This window comes from Mus musculus, chromosome X (genome assembly GCF_000001635.26).
Source record: "Mus musculus strain C57BL/6J chromosome X, GRCm38.p6 C57BL/6J".
NCBI classification, from domain to species: Eukaryota; Metazoa; Chordata; class Mammalia; order Rodentia; family Muridae; genus Mus; species Mus musculus.
This window is the reverse complement of record NC_000086.7, coordinates 18105734-18133462: the sequence shown is the minus strand read 5'-3', so window position 1 is coordinate 18133462 and position 27729 is coordinate 18105734. Positions and strand designations below refer to the sequence as shown.

Sequence of the window (27729 nt, the reverse complement as noted above, 5' to 3'; positions counted from 1 at the left end):
ACTTTATTTGATATTAGGATGGCTACTCCAGCTTTTTTCTCTTGATGATTTCTTGGAAAATTGCTTTACATCCCTTTACTCTGAGGTAGTGTTTGTCTTCGATACTGAGGTGTATTTCCTGTACGCTGCAAACTGCAGGGTCCTGTTTATGTATCGAGTTTGTTAGTCCCTGTCTTTTTATTCAGGAATTGAGTCCATAAATGTTAAGAGATATTAAGAAATAGTGATTGATGCTTCCTTCCAGTTATTTTTCTTATTAGAGGTGGAATTATGTTTGCATGGCTACCTTCTTTGGGTTTTTTTGAAAGAAGATTACTTTCTTGCTTTTTCTACGGTGTAGTTTCCCTCCTTGTGTTGGAGTTTTCCAGCTGTTATCCTTTGTAGGTCTGGGTTTGTGGAAAGATGTGTGAATTTGTTTTTGTCACGGAATATCTTGGTTTCTCCATCTATAGTAATTGAGTTTTTCTGGGTATAGTAGCTTGGGCTTCCATTTGGGTTCTCTTAGTGTCTGTATGACATCTGCCCACAATCTTATAGCATTCATAGTCTCTGGTGAGACATTCGGTATAATCCTGATAGGTCTGCCCTTTGTTTTCTTTAGATTAATTAATTAATTAATTAATTTTAAATTTAACTATTTTTTATTATATTCAACACAATATATATATTTCTACAATCATAAAAATGATGGATGTGTTATTAAATGAACATAAATAGATAAAGTCTTTTTGTTTGTTTGTTTTTTAGTAGAGTTTTAAAATCTTGGTTCTTACTGTGCTACAAAACCAAAATAAGAACAAGTTTTAGACATTGAAGTTCATTGTATTAAGGCTGTCCCTCACATTACCAAAGGATTTTACTTCCAGTATAGCTAAGCTAAGAGTTTACAATTCTGCTGTGCCAAGGAAAGAATTGTCGGCACAATTATTTGGATACACATTTCCTGCTATGGTCAAAGCTATTTGACTTGAATGATTTTCATCATTCTCAGCCCACAAGGAACAGGCTACATTCATTTAAGAAACAGTGTGTGTATCAAGATGGTCTATCCATGAAGTTATTTATCAACTGTTTCAATGAAGAATGGTTCTGCTTGGAGGGTGTCACAGACATTAGGTGAGAGTAAGATTCTGGTTGATTGACTGTGATGATTTTGAAAAGCATTGACCTCAGAAAGAGAGTAACTAATAAGGTCCTCTTCAAAATTGATACAATACTAATAAATATCAAGCAAAATATTCAGTCTCACTCTTTGTTGTGTCTTACAAGCAACCTCCCAAATTAATTTTCTATGTTTCTTTTGACTGTATAAATAATTTTCAAATAAGTAAGCTGTTTTGAAAACAATAGTATAGTGTAAAAATATCAAATAAACAATCCTACTAATACAGAGGCTGAGATAGGAGAAGCAGGATTTCAAGACCATTATGTGGTACACAGAACTATACTGTCATGTACAAACAAGCAGAAAGTGGATATGGATTGTACAATATTGGACTTATTTCTCCAATTACCAAAATAGAGAGACCACTGGATAACAGCCAACAAATTTCTAATCCCTCATATTTTTTTAATTTTAATTGATCAGGATTTGTTGGTAATATTAATTTTTATACTTAGATATTAAGGAAAAGTGATTGTTACTTCCTGTTACTTTTGTTGTTAGAGGTGGAGTTAGTCTGTGTGGGTTTGTTGAGATACTACTTTCTCGCTTTTTCTAGGGTGTAGTTTCACTCCTTGTGTTGGTGTTTTCCATCTATTATCCTTTGTAGGGCTGGATTTATGGAAAGATATTGTGTAAATTTGGTTTTGTCATGGAATATCTTGTTTTTTCCTGTCTATGGTAATTGAGAGTTTTGCTGGGTATAGTAGCCTGGGTTGGCACTTGTATTCTCTTAGGGTCTGTATGACATCTGCCTGGTGTCTTCTAGCTTTCATAGTCTCTGGTGAGAAGTCTGATATAACTCTGATAGGCTTGCCTTTATATGTTACTTGACCTTTTTCCCTTCCTGCTTTTAATATTCTTTCTTGGTTTAGTGCATTTGGTGTTTTGATTATTATGTGACAGGATATATTTCTTTTCTGGTCCAATCTATTTGGAGTTCTGTAGGTTTCTTGTATGTGTATGGGCATCTCTTTCTTTAGGTTAGGGAAGTTTTCTTTTATAATTTTGTTGAAGATATTTACTGGCCCTTTAAGTAGGGAATCTTTGCTCTTTTCTATACCTATTATCCTTAGGTTTGGTCTTCTCATTTTGTCCTGGATTTCCTGGATGTTTTGAGTTAGGACCTTTTTGCATTTTGCATTTTCTTTGATCGTTGTGTCAATATTTTCTATGGAATCTTCTGCACCTGAGATCCTCTCTTCTATCTCTTGTATTCTTTTGGTGATACTTGCATGTATGACTCTTGATCTCTTTCCTAGGTTTTCTATCTTCAGTCTTGTCTCCCTTTGTGATTTCTTTATTGTTTCTACTTCCATTTCTAGATCCTGGATGGTTTTGTTTAATTACTTCACCTATTTGGTTGTGTTTTCCTGTAATTCTTTAAGGAATTTTGTGTTTTCTCTTAAAGGGCATCTAGCTGTTTACGTGTGTTCTCCTGTATTTCTTTAAGGGAATTATTTATGTCCTTTTTAAAGTCCTCTATCAGCATCATGAGATGTAATTTTTCAATCAGAGTCTTGTTTTTCTGGTATGCTGGGGTACCCATAACTTGCTGTTGTGGGAAAACTGGTATCTGATGATCCTGAAACTGCCCCACATGGCAATTCATCACAGAAGCATCAAACAAATCCAGACAGTATTGCTGATGCCAAGAAGTTCTCTCTGACAGGCATCTGATACAGCTGTCTACTGAAAGACTCTGCTAGGTCCTGATCAATATAGATGTGGATGCTCGCAGCCAACCATTGTACTGAACACAGGGACCCAAATGGAGGAGTTAGGGAAGGATTAAATGAGCCGAAGCAACATTATCTGCCATCAATGAAATGGGAGGCCCTTGGTCCTGTGAAGGCTTGATGCTCCAGTGTAGAGGAATGTTAGGGTGGTGAGGCGGGAATGGTAGGTGGGTTGGGGAGCACCTTTATAGAAGCATGGTATGGGGTGATGGTGTTTGCTGAGGGGAAACTCAGAAAAGGGATAAGATTTGAAATGGAAACAAATAAAATATCCAATTTTTAAAAAAGGAGCAAAACAAAACTAAAAAATGAATTTGATTACCATAATAAGATAATTAGTCTTCTGAATGATGAGAGAGTTCAGGGTAAATAAAGCCTGTTGCTGCCAAGTCTAATGATATAAGTCAATCCTTAGAACCAACATTATGAAAGAAGAGCTTTAACTCTTTCAAGTTTTCTTCTGACATCTGCAGGCGTGCCCTTTTACTTGTGAGCCCCCTACTAATAAACATAATAATAACTTTTTTATAAAAATAAAAAATTAGACCCCCTAAATGTTTTGGTTAGCCTTGTCAACTGAAAAGTAAGCATCAACTGAGGATCAATAGGCTTATGTTTATGTCTGTGAGGGATTGTCTTGATTTTTTTATTTTGTTTTTTTATTAGGTATTTATTTTATTTACATTTCCAATGCTATCCCAAAAGTCCCCCACCTGCTCCCCCACCCCACCCACTCCCCCACCAACCCACTCCCACTTCTTGACCCTGGCATTCCCCTGTACTGGGGAAGATAAAAGTTTGCACGGCCAATGGGCCTCTCCACTGATGGACAACTAGGCCATTTTCTGATACATATGCAGCTAGAGACATGAGCTCTGGGGGGTACTGGGTAGTTCATATTGTTGCTCCACCTATAGGGTTGCAGATCCCTTTAGCTCCTTGGTTACTTTCTCTAACTCCTCCATTAGGGGCCCTGTGATCCATCCAATAGCTGACTGTGAGCATGCACTTCTGTGTTTGCTAGGCCCCAGCATAATCTCACAAGAGACAGCTATATCTAGGTCCTTTCAGCAAAATCTTGCTAGTGTATGCAATGGTGTCAGTGTTTGGAGGCTGATTATGGGATGGATCCCTGGATATGGCAGTCTCTAGATGGTCCATCCTTTTGTCTCAGCTCCAAACTGTGTCTCTGTAACTCCTTCCATGGGTGTTTTGTTCCCAATTCTAAGAAGGGGCAAAGTGTCCACACTTTGGTCTTTGTTCTTCTTGAGTTTCATGTGTTTAGCAAATTGTATCTTATATCTTGGGTATTCTAAGATTCTTGGCTAATATCCACTTATCAGTGAGTACACATTGTGTGAGTTCTTTTGTGATTGGGTTACCTCACTCAGGATGCCCTCCAGGTCCATCCATTTGCCTAGGAATTTCATATATTCATTCCTTTTAATAGCTGAGTAGTACTCCATTGTGTAAATGTACCACATTTTCTGTATCCATTCCTTTGTTGAGGGGGATCTGGGTTCTTTCCAGCTTCTGGCTATTATAAATAAGGTTGCTATGGCCTACCGGCCTACTGCTGCACCGTGGTGCCTGGCCCGGGGAGTCTGCGGACACCCACAAGGACCCACACAGGACCCACCACGGGATCCTAAGACCTCTGGTGAGTGGAACACAACTTCTGCAAGGAGGCAGGTTCAAACACCAGATATCTGGGCACCTTCCCTGCAAGAGGAGAGCTTGCCTGCAGAGAGTACTCTGACCACTGAAACTAAGGATAGAACTAGTCTCCCAGGTCTGCTGGTAGAGGCTAACATAATCACCTGAGGAACAAGCTCTAACTAGAGACAACTATAACAATTAGCTCCAGAGAATACAAGATGGCAAAAGGCAAACTTAAGAATCCTGCTAACAGAAATCAAGACTGCTCACCATCATCAGAACGCAGCACTCCTAAGCCACCTAGTCCTAGGCACCCCAACTCAACCAAAAAGCTAGACCCGGATTTAAAAGCATATCTCATGATGATGGTAGAGGACATCAAGAAGAACTTTCATAACTCACTTAAAGAAATACAAGAGAACACTGCTAAAGAATTACAAGTCCTTAAGAAAAACAGGAAAACACAACCAAACAGGCAGAAGTCCTTATAGAAAAACAGGAAAGCACATCTAAACAGGTGATGGAAATGAACAAAATCATACTAAACCTAAAAAGGGAAGTAGACACAATAAAGAAAACCCAAAGTGAGGCAACGCTGGAGATAGAAACCCTAGGAAAGAAATCTGGAAACATAGACGCGAGCATCAGCAACAGAATAAAAGAGATGGAAGAGAGAATCTCAGGTGCAGAAGATTCCATAGAGAACATCGGCACAACAATCAAAGAAAATGGAAAATGCAAAAAGATCCTAACTCAAAACATCCAGGAAATCCAGGACACAATGAGAAGACCAAACCTACGGATAATAGGAGTTGATGAGAATGAAGATTCTCAACCGGCAAATATCTTCAACAAAATTATAGAAGAAAACTTCCCAAACCTGATGAATGACATGCCCATGTACATACAAGAAGCCTACAGAACTCCAAATAGACTGGACCAGAAAAGAAATTCCTCCCGACACATAATAATCAGAACAACAAATGCACTAAATAAAGAGAGAATATTAAAAGCAGTAAGGGAGAAAGGTCAAGTAACATATAAAGGCAGGCCTATCAGAATTACACCAGACTTTTCACCAGAGACTATGAAAGCCAGAAGAGCCTGGACAGATGTTATACAGACACTAAAAGAACACAAATGCCAGCCCAGGCTACTATACCCGGCCAAACTCTCAATTACCATAGATGGAGAAACCAAAGTATTCCATGACAAAACCAAATTCACACATTATCTTTCCACGAATCCAGCCCTTCAAAGGATAATAACAGAAAGAAAAAATACAAGGACCGAAATCACACCCTAGAAAAAGCAAGAAAGTAATCCCTCAACAAACCAAAAAAGAAGACAGCCACAAGAACAGAATGCCAACTCTAACAACAAAAATAAAAGGAAGCAACAATTACTTTTCCTTAATAACTCTTAATGTCAATGGACTCAATTCCCCAATAAAAAGACATAGACTAACAGACTGGCTACACAAACAGGACCCAACATTCTGCTGCTTACAGGAAACCCATCTCAGGGAAAAAGACAGACACTACCTCAGAGTGAATGGCTGGAAAACAATTTTCCAAGCAAATGGTCTGAAGAAACAAGCTGGAGTAGCCATTCTAATATCGGATAAAATCGACTTCCAACCCAAAGTTATCAAAAAAGACAAGGAGGGAGACTTGATACTCATCAAAGGTAAAATCCTCCAAGAGGAACTCTCAATTCTGAATATCTACGCTCCAAATGCAAGGGCAGCCACATTCATTAAAGACACTTTAGTAAAGTTCAAAGCACACATTGCACCTCACACAATAATAGTGGGAGACTTCAACACACCACTTTCATCAATGGACAGATCGTGGAAACAGAAAATAAACAGGGACACAGTGAAACTAACAGAAGTGATGAAGCAAATGGATGTGACAGATATCTACAGAACATTTTATCCTAAAATAAAGGATATACCTTCTTCTCAGCAACTCACGGGACCATCTCCAAAACTGACCATATAATTGGTGACAAAACAGGCCTCAACAGATACAAAAATATTGAAATTGTCCCATGCATCCTATCAGACCACCACGGCCTAAGGCTGATCTTCAATAACAACATAAATATTTAAAGCCAACATTCACGTGGAAAATTAACCACACTGTTCTCAATGATACCTTGGTCAAGGAAGGAATAAAGAAAGAAATTAAAGACTTTTTAGAGTTTAATGTAAATGAAGCCACAACATACCCAAACCTATGGAACACAATGAAAGCATTTCTAAGAGGGAAACTCATAGCTCTGAATGCCTCCAAGAAGAAACTGGAGAGAGCACACACTAGCAGCTTGATAACACATCTAAAAGCTCTAGAAAAAAAAGGAAGAAAATTCACCAAAGAGGAGTAGAAGGCAGGAAATAATCAAACTCAGGGGTGAAATCAACCAAGTGGAAACAAGAAGAACTATTCAAAGAATCAACCAATCAAGGAGCTGGTTCTTTGAGAAAATCAACAAGATAGATACACCCTTAGCCAGACTCACTAGAGGCACAGGGAAAGCATCCTAATTAACAAAACCAGAAATGAAAAGGGAAACATAACAACAGATCCTGAAGAAATCCAAAACACCATCAGATCCTTCTACAAAAGACTATACTCAACAAAACTGGAAAACCTGGATGAAATGAACAAGTTTCTAGACAGATACCAGGTACTAAACCTAAATCAAGATCAGTTTAATGATCTAAACAGTCCTATATCCCCTAAAGAAATAGAAGCAGTCATTAATAGTCTCCCAGCTAAAAAAAGCCCAGGACCAGATGGATTTAGTGCAGAGTTCTATCAGACCTTCAAAGAAGATCTAATTCCAGTTCTGCACAAACTATTTCACAAAATAGAAGTAGAAGGTACTCTAACTAACTCATTTTATGAAGCCACAGTTACTCTGATACCTAAACCACAGAAAGATCCAACAAAGATAGAGAACTTCAGACCAATTTCTCTTATTAATATCGATACAAAAATACTCAATAAAATTCTCACTAACCGAATCCAAGAACACATTAAAGCAATCATCCATCCTGACCAAGTAGGTTTTATTCCAGGGATGCAGGGATGGTTTAATATACGAAAATCCATTAATGTAATCCATTATATAAACAAACTCAAAGACAAAAACCACATGATCATCTCGTTAGATGCAGAAAAAGCATTTGACAAGATCCAACACCCATTCATGATAAAAGTCTTGGAAAGATCAGGAATTCAAGGCCCATACCTAAACATGATAAAAGCAATCTATAGCAAACCAGTAGCCAACATCAAAGTAAATGGTGAGAAGCTGGAAGCAATCCCACTAAAATCAGGGACTAGACAAAGCTGCCCACTTTCTCCCTACCTCTTCAACATAGTACTTGAAGTATTAGCCAGAGAAATTCAACAACAAAAGTAGATCAAAGGGATACAAATTAGAAAAGAGGAAGTCAAAATATCACTTTTTGCAGATGATATGATAGTATATATAAGTGACCCTAAAAATTCCACCAGAGAACTCCTAAAGCTGATAAACAGCTTCGGTGAAGTAGCTGGACATAAAATTAATTCAAACAAGTCAATGGCCTTTCTCTACACAAAGAATAAACAGGCTGAGAAAGAAATTAGGGAAACAACACCCTTCTCAATAGTCACAAATAATATAAAATACCTTGGCGTGACTCTAACTAAGGAAGTGAAAGATCTGTATGATAAAAACTTCAAGTCTCTGAAGAAAGAAATTAAAGAAGATCTCAGAAGATGGAAAGATCTCCCATGCTCATGGATTGGCAGGATCAACATTGTAAAAATGGCTATCTTGCCAAAAGCAATCTACAGATTCAATGCAATCCCCAGCAAAAGTCCAACGCAATTCTTCAACGAATTAGAAAGAGCAATCTGTAAATTCATCTGGAATAACAAAAAACCTAGGATAGCAAAAAGTCTTCTCAACGACAAAAGTACCTCTGGTGGAATCACCATGCCTGACCTAAAGCTTTAGTACAGAGCAATTGTGATAAAAACTGCATGGTACTGGTATAGTGACAGACAAGTAGACCATAGAATAGAATTGAAGACCCAGAAATGAACCCACACACCTATGGTCACTTGATCTTCGACAAGGGAGCTAAAACCATCCAGTGGAAGAAAGACAGCATTTTCAATAAATGGTGCTGGCACAACTGGCAGTTATCATGTAGAAGAATGCAAATTGATCCATTCCTATCTCCTTGTACTAAGGTCAAATCTAAGTGGATCAAGGAACTTCACATAAAACCAGAGACACTGAAACTTATAGAGGAGAAAGTGGGGAAAAGCCTTGAAGATATTGTCACAGGGGAAAAATTCCTGAATAGAACAGCAATGGCTTGTGCTGTAAGATCGAGGATTGAGAAATGGGACCTCATGAAACTGCAAAGCTTCTGCAAGGCAAAAGACACCGTCAATAAGACAAGGAGACCACCAACAGATTGGGAAAGGATCTTTACCTATCCTAAATCTGATAGGGGACTAATATCCAATATATATAAAGAACTCAAGAAGGTGGACTCCAGAAAATCAAATTACTCCATTAAAAAATGGGGCTCAGAACTGAACAAAGAATTCTCACCTGAGGAATACCGAATGGCAGAGAAGCACCTGAAAAACTGTTCAACATCCTTAATCATCAGGGAAATGCAAATCAAAACAACCCTGAGATTCCACCTCACACCAGTCAGAATGGCTAAGATCAAAAATTAATGTGACAGCAGATGCTGTTGAGGATGTGGAGAAAGAGGAACACTGCTCCATTGTTGGCGGGATTGCAAGCTTGTACAACCAATCGGGAAATCAGTCTGGCAGTTCCTCAGAAAACTGGACATAGTACTACCGGAGGATCCCGCAATACCTCTCCTGGGCATATATCCAGATGATATCCCAACCGGTAAGAAGGACACATGCTCCAGTATGTTCATAGCAGCCTTATTTATAATAGCCAGAAGCTGGAAAGAACCCAGATGCCCCTCAACAGAGGAATGGATACAAAAAATGTGGTACATTTACACAATGGAGTACTACTCAGCTATTAAAAAGAATGAATTTATAAAATTCCTAGGCAAATGGTTGGACCTGGAGGGCATCATCCTGAGTGAGGTAACCCAATCACAAAAGAACTCAAATAATATGTACTCACTGATAAGTGGATATTAGCCCAGGAACTTAATATAGTGAGATATAAGGTACAATTCGCAAAACACATGAAAGTGAAGACGAACGAAGACCAAAGTGTGGACACGTTGCCCCTTCTTAGAATTGGGAACAATCACCTATGGAAGGAGTTACAGAGACAAAGTTTGGAGCTGAGACACAAGAATGGACCATCAAGAGACTGCCATATCCAGGGATCCATCACATAATTAGCCTCCAAACGATGACACCATTGCATACACTAGCAAGCGTTTGGTGCAAGGACCGTAATATAGCTGTCTCTTGTGAGACTAGGCCGGGGCTAACAAACACAGAAGTGGATGCTCACAGTCAACTATTGGATGGATCACAGGGCCCCCAATGGAGGAGCTAGAGAAAGTATCCAAGGAGCTAAAGAGATCTGCAACCCTGTAGGTGCAACATTATGAACTAACCAGTACCCTGGAGCTCTTGATTCTAGCTGCATATGTATCAAAAGATGGCCTAGTCGGCCATCACTGGAAAGAGAGGCCCACTGGACAGGCAAACTTTATATGCCCCAGTACAGGGCAATGCCAGGGCCAAAAAATGGGAATGGGTGAGTAGGGGAGTGGGGGAGGGGGTGTGGGAGGCTTTTGGGATAGCATTGGAATTGTAATTGAGGAAAATACGTAATCAGAGAATTCTATCACAGCAACTATAGAGGGTGGTTCTGATGCTAACTTCCTGTTCCACAATCAGTTCTTGATCTATTGATAAAGATGCTAGGGGCTAATTTCTGGGAAGAAGGAAAAAGGAGGGACTTCCAGGTCCCTGGAGACAGGTTAAGAGATGTGGGAGAGTAAGAGAGAATTTCATCATAAGTTGGAGAGAGAAAGAGTGACTGGCTCTGCAAGATATAGGGCAGAGTTTTTATAGGCTGCTTCTCCAGGAATGAGGTTAGAAACATAACTAAGCTGAGGACAGATTTAGGATGTTGAGCTGGGACTAAAGGTAACTGAGCAACTGAAGCTGCGAGCAGATTAAGAGCTGCTAAACTAAGAGTTACTGGGAAATGCATGCTAGCTGTGGGAGATTAAGTGCCCAACAATTGAGCCAATAAGTCAGGTTGAAAATAATTTAGTGTGTGTATTTCATCAATGGTTCCAAGGGAACCTGGGGGGCAGGGGAGGACTGGTAGCATTGTCTGTCCTAGCTTAAAGCAGGGTAGCAAAAACTGCACACTACAGATGGAATGCAATGTGGAAGGCTAGAATCCACTATTAATTTAGACATTCTCAATTAGAGTACCACATACAATGATATAGTTTAATAGGGGGCAGAATTGGTTTCTTAGTCGAGCAGAATCCTAGCCATGTGGCTCTAGTGTGTGAAAAGTAGAAGAAAGCCATGCAGTTGCTGCCAGAGAGAGATTTAGCACAAACACTGAGAACTCCTGCTGCTACTAGGAGGAAGACAGTAAGATATAAGCAATGAAAGCTGCCTACTTTCTACAAGCAGATAATCAAAGGATAGATATTTAAATTTTGATTTATTTGTTTTTAAGGATAGAAGGCAATACAGATTTTGCCAGAGCCATGTAGGGATTTCTTTCTGTGATTTGGAATGTATACAAAGAGTTTATGTTGAGAAGCAGAGAGCCAATTGATAGATACATCAAATCTTAAGCTCCACAGAAGAGGAAAGTTAGGGAGATTGAATGAAAAAATGCTTTAGAGAAGATTTGAAAAAGTCTTGCCAGGACAATTTCTCGAAATCTTTGAACATGGTCTACTTTTGGGATTTCTTGGATTTCTTTATCTTATAGAGTAAGCAGAAGGAAATTTAATTAAAGGTAATTACAGAGAATTGTAAATGTTTAGGCATTTGATCTTAAAAAATTAGATCAAAGACAGGGTGTAGATCACTTAGCCTATTTCAGACAGTAGAAATTTAGACTTTAACAATTATATAAAAAGAAAACCTAAAAATAGGATCATACAGCAAGTAAATAGGGATATTGAATAAATTATTTAGGCCTTGATCTCATGTAGGAGACAGAAGAAGCACTGTCTCTTCAGTTAATATTTGTTTAGATTGCTTTATTTGCTTTGAATTGTTTTATTTATCAAAAATGATTGTGGTTATCAGTTTGGTGGCTACATTAAAATTTCTATGGGAGAGAGATCAAGTTAAACATTCAAATAATTCTGGTTACTGGATAAAGGACATGTTATCTTGGAAAAATGCTCGGCATTTCTATTGAAAGGAAAGGAGAATAGGGTTTGGACCCCTTATAGAGTGATAAAGATTAGATATGATGGATGAGACCCCTTGAAGAACTATAAAAGTATGAGAAACTCAAACAGGACAGGTAAAAATTCATCATGTCATCCTTAACACGGCATGAATGAATACTCATTACAATTGGTTATTAACCAATTAACTCATAAAAAGACAGTTGTCTTTCACCTGCTCGAACAAGGAACAAAATTTTATCCTTAACTGATCTGTGCACACTGTACAAGCCATACGAATATGTTAATGGTAATAAAATTTTGGTTATGAGATTCATATATTACAGAATGTACAGCTTTGGTAAGATTCATCCTCAGAGATGTTGACCCCTTATTTCTGGTTGCTGCCCAAAGCAGCTTCAAGGATTGCTGCAGATTCCAGGTCATCTTACCTCATCCAATCTTTCAGACAGATCTGATCACAAATTCAGTCAAGTTCTGAACTTTACAGTATTCACAGAGTGAATAACAGATGCTAAAGCTAGCTTCCTTAAGTCTAACCAGTTTTTCTCATTTTCCTACCCCTCCTCACCTATTCAGAGAACTTCTCATTGCCCATATTCAGCAGGAAGTCACTATGTAGAGTTGTCAGCCCAACTCCCTAGGTATGGGTGTCTAGTTAGGTTTATTTTCTAAGATAAAAATAAGTTGTCACTTTAACAGATAATTTGGAAATGGTCATAATTTTCAACACAGAGGAAATAGACGGGATGGATTACTAAACTTTATTCTTGAACAAAGCATTGTGTAGCCATAATTTTATTTGATAGAAATCTTTATAAGTGATACAAATATAATTTGTATATCAATACAAAAATTATCTTTATAATAGATACAAATTGTTATATAATTTTTAAATTGGTACAGAATTTATATTGATACAGATTTAAGGTTTTCATTGGTGTGAATTTTTTATATTGATACAAAATTTGAGATTAATATTGTTAGTATTAGATAATCATTGTGCCTATGCAACTCATTTAAGAATATGAGACTTAGTCCCAGGGCTTCTAATAACTGTTTTACAAATTGCTTAAGATGATTAAGCAACACAAGTTAAGGGCCAGATGTTAGATTTTGATTTAATTATAATAAAGTACCTTCAACTTACTCAAATAGAAAAGGCTAAGAATAGCTAAGGTTTAACAGTTCAAGATACTTTACTTATATAGTCTTCAAAACATCAGAAACCCACAGAATGTGACATGTAATGTTATTTAATCATTTGACAATGAGACAAGCACTCCTGACAGCACTCTCTTCTTGCTTCAAAGAAGAAATTGAGCATCTTAACTCCAGGCTAGGTTACTTATCTTGGCTGCAGGGCAGAAATTACCTATTTCATCTGCAGAGAAAATACTTTCCAGGAAAAGAACACATTATGCAGAATAGTCAACTGTTGGCTCTGCCAAGACAGTGTAAGCAGTCCTTAATAATTATGCTTTGCAAAGTTCTGTCAGATGATCTTGGGCCAGAAGGCTAAAGACCGATACTCCAACATTTTGAGGAATCAGAGGGTTGTCCAGGTAGTCAGCTGTCTCTACAATTGAGAATCTATTTTGGTGCTTCCTGTACACCCAGGTAGTGTTTACATTTTTCTCAGATTTCTGATGAGGTTGAAGAGTAGTTTTAGTCTCATAATCAAACTCAAGTTGTTTAGCGTTGGGAGAGAGGTTATAGAATGGAGGACATGATTTTCAGATAGTGTTACAGACTAACATCTAAACATAATCTAAGGATTGAATCATAATTCTTTGAGTTAGGAATGATGGTAGAGTACCTTATCTAATTGACAAACATGATGGACTGGATGTCATTTTTATATCATACTGTGTAATTTATGTTATTGTTATGGTTTTGTTCAATTTATGTCTTGGAGAAGAGTTTATTTTTTATTTTTTTTATTGGACAGAAAAAGTGAAGTGTAGAGGTTGTTCTGATGTTAAGTTCCTGCTCCCTAATTGGTTCTTGATCTATCAGTAAAGAAAGCCATGGGCCAATTGCTGGGCAGAAGGGATAACCAGGTCTTCAAGGTCCTTGGAGCAAAGAAAGCAGGGGGATGCAAAGAAAGAGAGGAGAGTTTCACTATGCTTTTGATGAATAAGGGTTGAACTAAGTTCTCAAAGCATTGATGTGAGATCTCAAAATGGAGTGGCCACACGGGCTGCTCCTACAGGCGAATGGTCAGGGGCATTTTAGCAGGGGTAGATGGGACTACCTACTAAAGTTTAGGGCAGATGGGAGGTGCAGAGCTAAGAGCAATGATAATGGCACATTTTTCTAGGCAGGATATAGTAGAGCCCAGCAATTGTGCCAAGAAGGCAAGTTGAAAATGAACAACTGTGTGTATCTTTTATCCATGGATTCAAGGGAAGCTGGTCAGAGGCTGGTAGCAGGGCCCAATCCTGGAGCTTAGGCAGGGTAGTGAAAGCCACAAGCAGCAGAAATGATTAAATCAAATGTAATATTGGGCCTTTCAGGAGGTACTCTAGAGCATTTCCTTGGTTATCTTGCCTGTCCCTTGTTGATTTGCCAATGCTGTCCTTTGCCATACCTTCTTCATATTTCAGATGGCTGAGAACTTTTTGGATTATCTCTAGAAAAAAAAAACATTGTTTCTTGGAATGCCTTGCATGCACTACCTTTTCAAATGACCTTTAGTACCACAATTAAAACATGATATTTTAATTTTTTTCTTAAAATGTTTAGAAATTAAGTCCTAAGTATTTGCTACCTGTCTAGCTAGCCATTTTATGCTGTTAATACTGTTAAAAGGAAACTTTCTATGTGCTGTTACTAGGAAACTTTCTCTTGCCTGATTTGAGCACATATTCTGTTATGTTCTATACTTTGGTGTTCTTGGAAACTAATCACAATAAAGGTCACTTAGAACTACTTTGTATAGGTATTAACAATAAGGTTGGTCCTGAACCAACCCCCCCAGCAGAACTTCTTGTACCTGTGAATTATAAGTTGAACCTGGGATATGTCCCAACATAAGAAAGTCATGTACACAATATAAGACACCATTTGGAATAGGACTTCCATTTTTAGTAGGGGTAGAGTAATGTTTTAAGTTCCTCCACCCTGGTACTTGACATTCTACTTGGCAGAAAGAAACATGTACATGTATAACTGACATCCTGTTAGGCAGGTTGAGACATGAATGTTAGGAAAGGCAATTCACCAACCACAATTGAATATCACAACCAATGGGAACAGGAAAAGTATATAACAGACATGTTCCTAAGGAAGTCCTCTATGTCTACATCCTGATTGGTAGAATAACTTGGTACAGATGTTTAAGAATTTCAGGTTTAAGAGCTCTGTAAGATTCTGTCTCAGTGTCACAGCCAGCTCCAGAGTTTGGTCTGAGGCCCTGATCGATCAGTCTTGGGGTGAAGGCTCAATAGGCCATCCCTATCTACATGAGATTGATGTTCATGTGCTTTGTGAGGCAACTCCTGCACCCTAACAGAGTAGCATTATAAATGTGAGATCCAATATCAGCTGTATTTATAATCTGTTCATCTATTGGTGTCGATCTTAGCTTTAAAGGTCTAATTACCCATTTTATGCCAAATTAGCATTTTCAAAAGGCAAAGATTCAATTAATAGTTGCCTGACTTTTGAATCTGATACTATTCTATTTATAGCCGAAGTCAATCTTTGCAAAAAATTAGTGAAGGCTTCTATTGGGCTTTGTATATTTTTAGTAAATGATTCAGATCTCTTTTGTGATTCTTCAACCTTATCCCAAGTATTTAAATCTACTAAATGTCAAGGTGGGATTACCAAATTCAACCTGCCTTTGTAATTCATCATAGCAACATTCATGTAGTAACTGCCCTTGGAAATATAACACCTTTAGCCCTATTTTGTTGTTCTATGGCCAGAGCTTCCTCTTTTAACCATGTTTGCCACTGTAACTGAGGATCAGCTTCCAATTTTGCTGTCACCAAATCTTTTCAATCTTTGGGGAGAATTCTGGTCTATATTGCTAATGAATTTAATATCTGGTTCACATAGGGTGAAAGCATACCATGTGAAATGATCATGACCTTACATCTTCTCAAATCTAATATGTTTATAGGAATCCATTTAAATACTACCTAACCTTCTTATCATTGTCTCATAGTTCACATATAGTAACTAGATAAACTAAGGTTGATTTTCTTTCTATTCTTTTTTTCTTTTGTTATTTATTTATTTTACTAGATATTTTCTTTATTTACATTTCAAATGTTATCCCCTTTCCTAGCTTCCCCTCCAAAAATCCCCTATCCGCTCCCTTTACCCCCTCCCCCTGCCCCCTAACCCACCCACTACCATTTGTGGCCTTATCATTCCCCTATATTGGGGCATAGAAACTTCACAGAACCTAGGGCCTATCTTCCCATTAATGACCGATTAGGCCATCCTCTACTACATATGCAGCTAGAGCCACCAGTCCCACCATGTGTTTTCATTGATTGGTTTTTTAGTCCCAGGGAGCTCTGGGGGTACTGGTTAGTTCATACTGATGTTCCTCCTATGGGGCTGCAAACCCCTTCAGCTCCTTGAGTACTTTTTCTAAGTCTTTCATTGGGGACCTTGTGCTCTGTCCAATGGATGACTGTGAGCATCCACTTCTGTGTTTGCCAGGCAATGGCAGATCCTCTCAGGAGCCAGCTATATCAGGTTCCTGTCAGCAAACTCATGTTGGCATCTGTCATAGTGTCTGGGTTTAGTGGTGGTTTATGGGATGTATCCCCTGGTGGGGCAGTGTCTGGATGGTCATTCCTTCAGTCTCTGCTCCGAACATTGCCCTGTTATTCCTTATATGGATATTTTGTTCCCACTTCTAAGAAGGATTCTGAGCTTCTGGGCTAATATCCACTTATCAGTGAGTGTATATCATGTGTGTTCTTTTGTGACTGGGTTACCTCACTTAGGATGGTACCTCCAGATATATCCATTTGTCTAAGAATTTCATGAATTCACTGTTTTTAATAGTGTTTTTAATTGTGTAAATGTACCACATTTTCTGTATCCATTCCTCTGTTGAAGGAAATCTTGGTTCTTTCCAGCTTCTGGCTATTATAAATAAGGCTGCTATAAACATAGTGGGGCATGTGTCCTTATTACAAGTTGGAGAATCTTCTGGGTATATGCCCAGGAGTGGCATTGCTGGATCTTCTGGTAGTATTATGTCAAATTTTCTGAGGAACCTCCAGATTTTCCTGCTGTACTAACTGGTTCCCAGTGTTTAGTATGTCATTGGAGTGTTTACCAGACTTCTATTCTGTGGCTCTACTCCAGCATTCTCTTGGTACTTGTGTTCTTCTTGTGTTTGTGAGTTAACTGGCTACTTTCAACTTCTGACATGGTAGTGATTTACTAAGATCTTTTGACCTTTGTATTTTACCTAGCCTATATGGATCAGACTGAAACTGAATCAATATCCCCATATCAGCCCTCAAGCAAGAAATTGTGAAAATTGATCTGTAAGTACCTCAGCTGATCTATAAGTACCTCAGTTGTCTGTCCCTTTGTCATGAAAACTCTGAAATGTATTGCTCTTCCATGTCTCTCAGAATTTCATAACATGATTGAACTGAACTTTTCCATAGTAGTAACTGGCTTCATAATGCAGCTACTCACATCTTTACTGGCATTTTTAGAATTACTTTTCAATTGATCTCTAACATTGAAATCCTTGTTTCAATTTGTTTAAATAAACTCAAACCAAGACGCTCTCCATCTCTCATTCCCCCTACTTTATTTCTCCTTGTTTTAGCCTCATTGTCTAGAAAATGTGCTTCTATTCCTTATTATAGGGATGTAGCTAACCACAGTAATCTCAATCTACACCCCAGTATGTTGTAGGATTTGCCTCTGTTCTGGCTGATAAGATGTGACCGCAAAATTCTGGGAAACAGGACTTTGCTACCCCTCAAAAGAAGCACAAATCAGAGATGTCACTTATCCTTTCAGTGGAAATTGAAACATTTTAGTAGGATACCCAGAAATGCAATTACTTCTGTGAGACTGTAGAAGCCAGCTTAGAGGGAAAACTGACTTATCAATATGCTTTCTTGATGACATGTTGTGTTGCTAGAGTCACTGAAACTCGGGAATTCTCACATGGAATAATGGGTTTTGCAGTATTTAGAGCAGGTCCAGCAGAACTAGCCCATCACTAACCACTAAAGACACTCTAGCTACTACACCTTGCCCAAAATTTTGTGAACCAGAGCAAAATGGTTTTGTTTTGAAACTCTGACACTTGACGTATGAAATCCAACATGATTTTTAGCAGCTGCCTAGCAGCCACAACTGCTAGAAGGTACCATGAGGTGCTGAGAAGAAGGTATATCCTTTTGTTTTAAGGTAAAATGTTCTGTAGATATTTGTTAAATCCATTTGTTTCATAATTTCTGTTATTTTCACTATCTCTTTGTTTAGTTTCTGTTTCCAGGATGTGTTCATTGATGAGAGTGGGGTGTTAAAATCTCCTACTATTACTGTGTGTGGTGCAATGTGTGCTTTGAGCTTTACTAAAGTTTCTTTAATGAATGTGATGCCCTTGCATTTGGAGCATAGATGTTCAGAATTGAGAGTTCATCTTGGATTTTACCTTTGATGAGTATGAAGTGTGCCTCCTTGTCTTTTTTAATAACTTTGGGTTGGAATTTGATTTTATTCAATAGTAGAATGGATACTCCAGCTTGTTTTTTCAGGCCATTTGCTTGGAAAATTGTTTTCCAGCCTTTTACTCTGAGGTAGAGTCTGTCTTTGTCCCTGAGGTGGGTTTCCTGTATGCAGCAAAATGTTGGGTCCTGTTTATGCAGTCAGTCTGTTCGTCTATGTCTTTTTATTGAGGAATTGAGTCCATTGATATTAAGAGATATTAAGGAAAATAATTGTTACTTCCTGTTATTTCTGTTGTTAGAGTTGGAATTCTGTTCTTGTGGATATCTTCTTTTAGGTTTGTTGAAGGATTACATTCTTCCTCTTTTCTTTTCTTTCTTTCTTTTTTTATTACGTATTTTCCTCAATTACATTTCCAATGCTATCCCAAAAGTCCCCCCCCCACTCCCCTACCCACCCATTCCCATTTTTTGGTCCTGGCGTTCCCCTGTACTGGGGCATATAAAGTTTGCCTGACCAATGGGCCTCTCTTTCCACTGATGGCCGACTAGGCCATCTTTTGATACATATGCAGCTAGAGTCAAAAGCTTTGGGGTACTGGTTAGTTCATAATGTTGTTCCACCGATAGGGTTGCAGATCTCTTTAGCTCTTCCTCTTTTCTAGAGTGCAGTTTCCCTCCTTGTTTTGGAATTTTCCCTTTATTATCCTTTGAAGGGTTGGATTCATTGAAAGATATTGTGTGAATTTGGTTTTGTCATGGAATACTTTGGTTTCTCCATCTATGGTAATTGAGAGTTTTGCTGGATATAGTAGCCTGGTTGGCATTTGTGTTCTCGTAGAGTCTGTATAACATCTGTCCAGGATCTTATGTCTTTCATAGTCTCTGCTGAGAAGTCTGGTGTAATTCTGATAGGTCTGCCATTATATGTTACTTGACCTTTTTCCCTTACTGCTTTTAATATTCTATCCTTATTTAGTGCATTGTCCATATGTCTGTCAATTCATGTTTGTTTTTGTTTTGTTGTTTGAATGATTATTGTTCTGTGTTTCATGTTGAAAAATATAATTGGTTAAAACTTTATCTGCTGGCTGTACATCCTTTAACTTGTTTGAAAAGCAGCCTCAATTTGCACAGCAGAAAGTGATAAAAGCACTGTGGCTGGGAGTCAGGTACAGCTGAAAAAGCCCTGCTGAGGGCCGATTGCAAATGGAGCTCTTAAAGGGGCAGGCAGCCGCATATAGACGGACCTTCTGTTCGGAGATTTGGAGAGAGATTAGATTCTCCTTGCTGGGATGTCCTATTTTCACCGACCAAGCAGGGCAGAGTTATCATGAGCCTCTAGATTTCAAAGTAATCAGGAATTTGGCTGAGTCCATGTGGACGTATGGCTTAATTGCCTCCTATATTGTGGCTCAAGTAGAGGCCTTGAATAGACACTGCATGATGCTGTCCGATTGGGCAGGCTTGGTAAAGGCATGCCTTTCACCTGGGCAGTATTTAGATTGGAAAGCCTTCTTTATTGAATTTACAAATGAACAGGCGGTGGCTAAAGTTGCTGCAGGAAATCCAGCACGGGATAGGGATATGCTGCTTGATCAAGGTTGCTTTGTACAACAACAGACAGGATATTCAGTGCAGATGTTTGAGCAGGTGAATCAGATTGCCATAAGGGTGTGGAAATCATTGCCCACCAGTGTTGACAGTGTTGTAGAACTCCAGAGAGACATGAGGCACTGAATCAGGTAAAAGGAGCGCTCTCAATTGGTTTGGGCGAGAGGGTCTGTTTGTTTGTGTTTCCTCAGGATCATCGACAACACCTGCAGGTCCTGGAGCGGCTGACCAGAGCAATTCAGGGCAGGTGGAGCTGTGAGGACATGGATGTTCCTGTGGTTGGAGGTGCTCCCGCTAGTGAAAACTGAAGAGCTCTGTGTTCCTGAAACCATGCTGTTGATGAATTCGGGTGTTTCTTCAATTCTTTACATCTAATGCCAGATTTTAAGCCTTAATGGAACTCGAATAGAATCCATCATTGTTGGCAATTTTACCTCTTGGCTTACCTCTGCTTTTTCTTACTTTAAGGAATGGGTGGGAGTAATTTTGTTTGCTGCTGCCATCTGCTGTGGGCTTGTGTTCATGCTCTGGTTGGTCTGCAAGCTCAGAACCCAACAAAACCATGATAAGGTCGTTATTGCTCAAGTACTTGCAGCCATTGAATAAGGGGCCTCCCCTGAAATTTGGCTATCCATGCTTAAGACTTAATTGGCATCTGAGTTCTCTGCTCTTGCGCTCCTCGGTTCTGCGGAAAATGAGAGAGACTCAACAATTAAAGCTCGCCCTAGGCCATACTCAGCTCTTGCACCCCTAGAGGCTAGACTCATTGCACAGGGACGAGTGAGTAGGTCGTTGACTTTTATGGATTGTTGGGCTAAGCACCGCATAGGAGTCGCTCAGAGGTTTGGGCACTACTAGAAGACAGGTCGATTTGCATGAGGGTTGAGTGTCCAAGTGTCCCTCCCCTAGGAAAAACGGCATGGGAGCAGGTCAGGGTTGCTCTGGGTAAAAGCCTGTGAGCCTAAGAGCCAATCCTGTACATGGCCCCTATTTCTGCACACTAGGGATTCGACCTCTATCTTCATCCATTAAAGAGTGGATTGCGTTTTAATAAAATAAAAAGGGGGAGATGTGGAGAGCCGTGAGCAATCTCCATCATGAGCCTCCGCTGTGCCTAACTGGTAAACAAGTAATGTGTGCAGGTGTAAGAGTAAATTCGTGCCAAGTCACTGTCCATCCTGGGGCATAGTAGTGGGGTGATGAATGAGCAACTAATCAGGAGCTGACACGTCACACGGAGGGGTATATAAGCAGCACCATTTTCCTTGTTCGGGGTCTTCTGTCTGATGAAGCAATAAAGCTTTGCCATAGAAGAATCCGGTTGTTCGAGTGAATTCTTGCTGGCGAGATACTAGCTCAGGATATAGATGTTTGTTAAGTCCATTTGTTTCATAACTTCTATTAGTTTCAGTGTGTTTCTGTTTAGTTTTTTGTTTCCTGCATTTGTCCATTGATGAGAGTGGGGTGGTGAAATCTCCCACTATTATCGTGTGATGTGCACTGTGTGCTTTCAGTTTTAGCAAAGTTTCTTTAATGAATGTGGCTGCCCTTACATTTGGAGCTTAGATGTTCAGGATTGAGAGTTCATCTTGGTAAATTTTACCTTTGATGAGTATGAAGAGTCCCTCCTTACCTTTTTTGAGAGCTTTAGCTTGAAAGTCGATTTTATTCGACATTAGAATGGCTACTCCTGCTTATTTCTTGAGATTATTTGCTTGGAAAATTGTTTTGCAGCCTTTAATTATAAGGTAGTGTCTGTCTCTGTCCCTAAGGTGGGTTTCCTGTGTGCAGCAAAATGTTGGGTGTTGTTTATGTCACCAGTCTGTTAGTCTTTGTATTTTTATTGGGTAATTGAGTCCATTTATATTAAAAGATATTAAGGAAAATTCGTTGTTGTTTCCTGTTATTTTTATTGTTAGAATTGGAATTTTGTTCATGTGGCTATCTTCTTTAAGTTTGTTGAAAAATTACTTTCTTGCATTTTCTAGAGCTTAATTTCCCTCTTTTTGTTGGAGTTTTCCCTTTATTATCCTTTGAAGGACTGGATTTGTGGAAAGATAATATGTAAATTTGTTTTCGTTATGGAATACCTTGGTTTCTCCTTTTATGGTAATTGAGAGTTTTGCTGGCATTTGTGTTGTCTTAGGGTCTGTATGACATCTGCCCAGGATCTTCTAAGCTTTCATAGTCTCTGGGGAGAAGTTGGGTGTAATTCTGATAGGTCTGCCATTATATGTTACTTGACCTTTTCCCCTTACTGCTTTTAATATTATTTCTTTGTTTTGTGCATTTGGTGTTTTGATTATTATGTGACAGGAGATATTTTTTTTTTTCTGGTCCAAACTATTTGAAGTTCTGTAGGCATCTTGTATGTTTATGGTCATCTCTTTCTTTAGGTTGGGGAAGTTTTCTTCTATAATTTATTGAAGATATTTACTGGCCCTTTAAGTTACAAATCTTCCTTCTCATCTATACCTATTATCCTTAGGTTTGGTATTCTCATTGTGTCCTGGATTTCCTGGATGTTTTGGGTTATGATCTTTTTCCATTTCACATTTTCTTTGACTGTTGTGTCAATGTTTTCTATGGTATCTCTTGCACCTGAGATTCTCTCTCCTATCTCCTTGTATTCTGTTGGTGATACTTCCATCTATGATTCCTGATCTCTCTCCTAGGTTTTCTATCTCCAGAGGTGTGTGTCCCTTTGTGATTTCTTTATTGTTTCTATTTCCATTTTTTGATCCTGATTGGTTTTGTTCAATTCTTTCACCTGTTTGATATTGTTTTCCTATAACTCTTTAAGGTATTTTTGTTTTTTCTCTTTAAGGGCTTCTACCTGTTTAGGTGTGTTCTCCTGAATTTCTTAAAGAGTTATTTATGTCCTTATAGTCCTCCATCATCATCATGAGAAGTAACTTTGGATCCATATCTTGCTTTTCTGGTATGATTGTGTATTCAGGACTAGCTATGGTGTGAGAGTTGGATTCTGATGATGCCAAGTATCCTTAGTTTCTGTTGCTTCTGTTCTTATGCTTGCCTCCTGCCATTTGATTATCTCAAGTGCTCCCTGCCATCAATATATGATTGGAGCCTGTAATCCCGGTTCAGTCAGAATCTCCAGAGTTCAGCTTTCTTTGTGATCCTGGGATTCCAGGATTTGTGATCCTGAGATTACTGGTGTGTCAGAGTTATTGGCAGTTAAGTTTCCTCTGAGACCCTGAGATCCTGGTGTGACCAAGCTCCTGGGATCCCGGGACCCTAAGATCCTGGGCATGTTAGAGCGCCTGGATTTGGCACCTCCTCTGGGGATGATGGGGTTGTTTGATGAGTTTGAACCTAAGGTAGACCAGTGCAGACTGGAAGAAACTTGAGCTGCTAGTTGGGCGGGGCTTCTGTGTCCCTGCTCCTGCTGGCCCCAGGCACTCCCAGTTGTGTTGGAACAGATGTTGTGTTCCACTCACCAGTGATCCAAAGTTCCTGGGCTTGCGATGGTGCTTGGGGTGTGGAGAGTCCTCTGGGGACCGTAGGACCATCTGCTGAGATCATGCCTAAGGTAGTCTGGAGCTTGCACCGAAAGCTCAGATTGGTTTTCCAACAGCCATGGGACACCCCTCTTCAATTTTACCACACAGTGGCGCAATAAGTGCTTGTCTAAATTCCTTTGTCTGTGTCTGAGTATTTTTCTTATTTTCATCTATAACTCTTTCTAAGCCTTCTATATTATCAACCCACTTTTCACATTGTGCAGAGTTATCAAACCACTTTTCTTATTTGGCACACACACACACACACACTCAAGTCCACTATGGATATTAAGGATAAAGTGTGAAATACCAGACTGATAGGAGTTATAAGCAGTATTATATCAATATCAATTAAGTCGTTTATCTTTTCATTTGCTGCTTCTAATTTTCAATTCATTTAAAGTAGCACTATACAGAGACCAACACCCCTTTATTATGATTTTTCCCATCTTTAACATGTGATTTTCCCTTTTAGTATTACTTAACTTTCTGCCACAGGACTTCCCAGCTGTCTTACCAAATCTGATGGCTTCTCAGTTTGTCATGTACTTTTTCTATCCATGTTTCTGTGCTATTTGCCAGAGTGCCATTTTTTTTTTAAAAAAACAAATCTCAATCGTTCAATTTTATCAATTAAGACCTGAGAGCCAGATGGTGGGGTGAAAACATGCTAGCTCAGAGATGCAGAAAAACCCAGCTGAACTTTTTTCTAAGCTGATAGTAAGGCCTCTCTTTCAGGTCATCTCGAAAAACCTTCCTTCAAACCAAATGTCCTTCCCTTCTACTTACTGTACATCTCTCTATTTGTTCTCCTGACTTCCTCTTATTATGTTTTTTTTCTTTCTTAATAATCCTATGTTCACTTCTTGCCAACTCTTTGCTTGCTCTGCCTCTTATGTATGGTTGACTTAATTTAATTCTCAATATTAAAGCAGAAATCTCCTGGATTAAAGGTGTGTGCTAAGGCTGATCCACACCAACACTACCTTGTAATCAAATATCCTGCAACACCAGCCCTATAATTTACTTTTTTATTCCAAGTAAATCCTCACAAAAGTGTGTAAATTTATCTACCAATAAATGTGCTACCTGTAGATCCAGATGTAGATAACACATTTGCTTTATGTGTTATTCATAAATAAAAAATAGAGATAACATCTTTTGGCTGTAAGTGTTGTTTTGAGTACATTGCAGGACTCTACAAGGAAAAATAAAATATCCTTCCTACAGTAGTAACATAGAGAAAAATTTATAATATTTAATTGAGAAAATACTATATATTAGTTTGATCTCATTTTATAAAATGAAAAGAATATCCATGTACCCATATATGTAGATTCACGAATAGACATGAGCAACTAAGCACGTACTTTAAAAATGTGTATAATAGTTATTCCAGAGCATTGCTACCTTTTCATGTGGGGATTTTCCTAAAATTTATATACATATGTCATAGTCTTTATTCTCTCTCTTATTTTTCTTTTTTTCAGCAGGATTTCATGTAGAGCAGACTGGCTCAACTTCGTTATGTAGCTAAGGATAATCTTGAATCCCTGGCCTTGCATTTCCTTCCTTCCCAATGCTTGAATTATAGGCATGTGCCACCATGTTGGGGTGTTTTGCTATAAAATAAAACTAACAATGTGGTGGTTTGAATAGGTCTTAGCCCCAAAGATTCATGTGTTTGAAAGCTTGACTTCCAGGGAGGGACACTATCAGTAGGTGGCCTTATTGGGGGAAGAGTGTCACTATTGGGGATGGGCTTTGAGGTCTTCTATGTTCAAGCTATGACCAGTGTGACACACAGTCTCATGCTGCCTATGAATCCAGATGCAGAACTCTGCTCCTTCTCTAGCATTATGTTTATTTGTTTCCCTGCCATGATGATAATGGACTCAACTTCTGTAACTATAAGGTAGTTGAAGGTTGTTGTTTATAAGAGTTGCCGTGGTCTGAAGTGGATTCTAAAAGTCATCTATTGGAGGGAACACAGGGCTCCCAATGGAGGAGCTAGAGAAAGTACCCAAGGAGTTGAAGGGGGTCTGCAACCCTATAGGTGGAACAACAACATGAACTAACCAGTACCCCGAGAGTTCGTGTCTCTAGCTGTAGTAGAAGATGGCCTAGTCAGCCATCATTTGGAAGAGAGGCCCCTTGGTCTTGCAAACTTTATATGCCCCAGTACAGGGGAATACCAGGGCTAAGAAATGGGAGTTGGTGGGTAGGGGAGCAGGATGGGGGGAGGGTATAGGGGATTTTTGGGATAGCATTCAGAATGTAAATGAAGAAAATATCTAATAAAAAATTAAAAAAAGAATTGCCGTGGTCATGGTGTCTCTTCACAGCAATAGGAATTGAAGGAGGAGAAGGAGAAGGAAAGAAGAAGAAGAAGAAGAAGAAGAAGAAGAAGAAGAAGAAGAAGAAGAAGAAGAAGAAGAAGAAAAAGAAGAAGAAGAAGAAAAAGAAGGAGAAAAAGAAGAAGAAAAAGAAGAGGAAAAAGGAGAAAAAGAAAACAACAGCAACAACAACAACCATGATGACAACAACAACAACAATAGCAATAGTTGGTGGCCTTTGTCTTTAATCCCAGCACTTGTTTGGTAGAGGCAGGAAGATCTTCTATGCATTTGAGGTCAACTGGAACTGCATAGCAAGTTTAGTGAGGATTCTATCTCAAAAATAAGACAAAACAAAAGCAGGGGGAAAAAGAACCCTACAAGTCTCTAGATTCTCAATTAATTACATAGTTTTATTTGCTTACATGTTATGTGTGTGTGTGTGTGTGTGTGTGTGTGTGTGTGTATTATGATTCTCATACATAGGTCAAAAAACTTTCAGGAGTCAATTTTTCTTTCCATCATCAGACTTAGTGACAAGTGCTTTTACCTGCTGAGTCACCTTGGCAGCCTTTAGTCTATTTTTTGACACAGTCTCACTGTGTAGCCCAGGCTGGCATCAAACCTGCTATCCTCTTGGCTCAGCTTCCCAATCCCTGGGATTTTAGGCATGTGTACTGTGCCTGATTGTGATATGTTATAATTAGAATTATTTTTTTCAAAAAGGAATTGTTCTAGTTTGTTTTTCATTGCTATGATAAACACCATCTTTAGCTATGGAGCTATTGGTATTTGATAGCTTCTGGGAGAGAAGCTGTCTTTAATCCATGGTTGGTGGACCACACTCTAGGGCAAACTACATTCCTAAGAGTATTTGGGTGACACAAATTGTACCTGATGGGAGAAAACAACAACAACAACAAAAAAAAAAAAAAAAAAAAAAGAAAAGAAAAGAAAAAAAAAACTTTTAGAGAGGTCAGGACAGAAAGGGTGGTTATGAAAGGAATTGGAGGAGGTGAGTATGATCAAAATACATAGTTTGAAATTCTAGAAGATTTTTATTAAAAGTATTTGGAGCTGGACATATGACTTAGTAGTAACTGAATACTCTTCTGTCCACTCTGGGATTCAGAGGTAATGCTACATCTTCTTCTGACCTCTGTGGGCACTGCATGAACATGGTTCACAGACATATATTCAGGAAAAACAGACATCCACATGAAATATATAACAAAAATATTTGAAAGGATAAAAGCCAAACAAAACCCACCAAAACTCATCATGATCAAAATCAACTTAGGAAGTGCATTATTTAGAGTTTTGATTGTTGTGAAGGGAGACTGTGGCCACTGCAACTCATACAAAGGAGAGTATTTAATCAGGGCTGCCTTGTAGGTTCAGAGGTTTAAATATATTATCATCATGGCAGGAAGCAAGACAATTTTCAGGCAGCAAATTATACATCCAGATTAGCAGGCAGCAGGAAGAGAGAGGAAGAGACACTGGGCCTTACTTGAGTATCTGAAATCTCATAGCCCATCCCCAGTGACACACTTCCTTCAACAAGGCTGCAACAAGGCTCCAACAAAGCAACCTTTCCTAAT

At 38.8% G+C, this 27729-nt stretch overlaps 1 long non-coding RNA gene across 1 annotated transcript in view; it reads left to right on the top strand.

The window, feature by feature from the left end:
- Gm41891 overlaps positions 1–17499 on the top strand; it is a 31159-nt gene extending 13660 nt beyond the window's left edge. Inside the window, exon 3 of the long non-coding RNA XR_878079.1 lies at positions 17431–17499. This is a non-coding gene — a long non-coding RNA (predicted gene, 41891). The remainder of the gene's footprint in view (positions 1–17430) is intronic.
- Positions 17500–27729: the final 10230 nt, after the last annotated feature.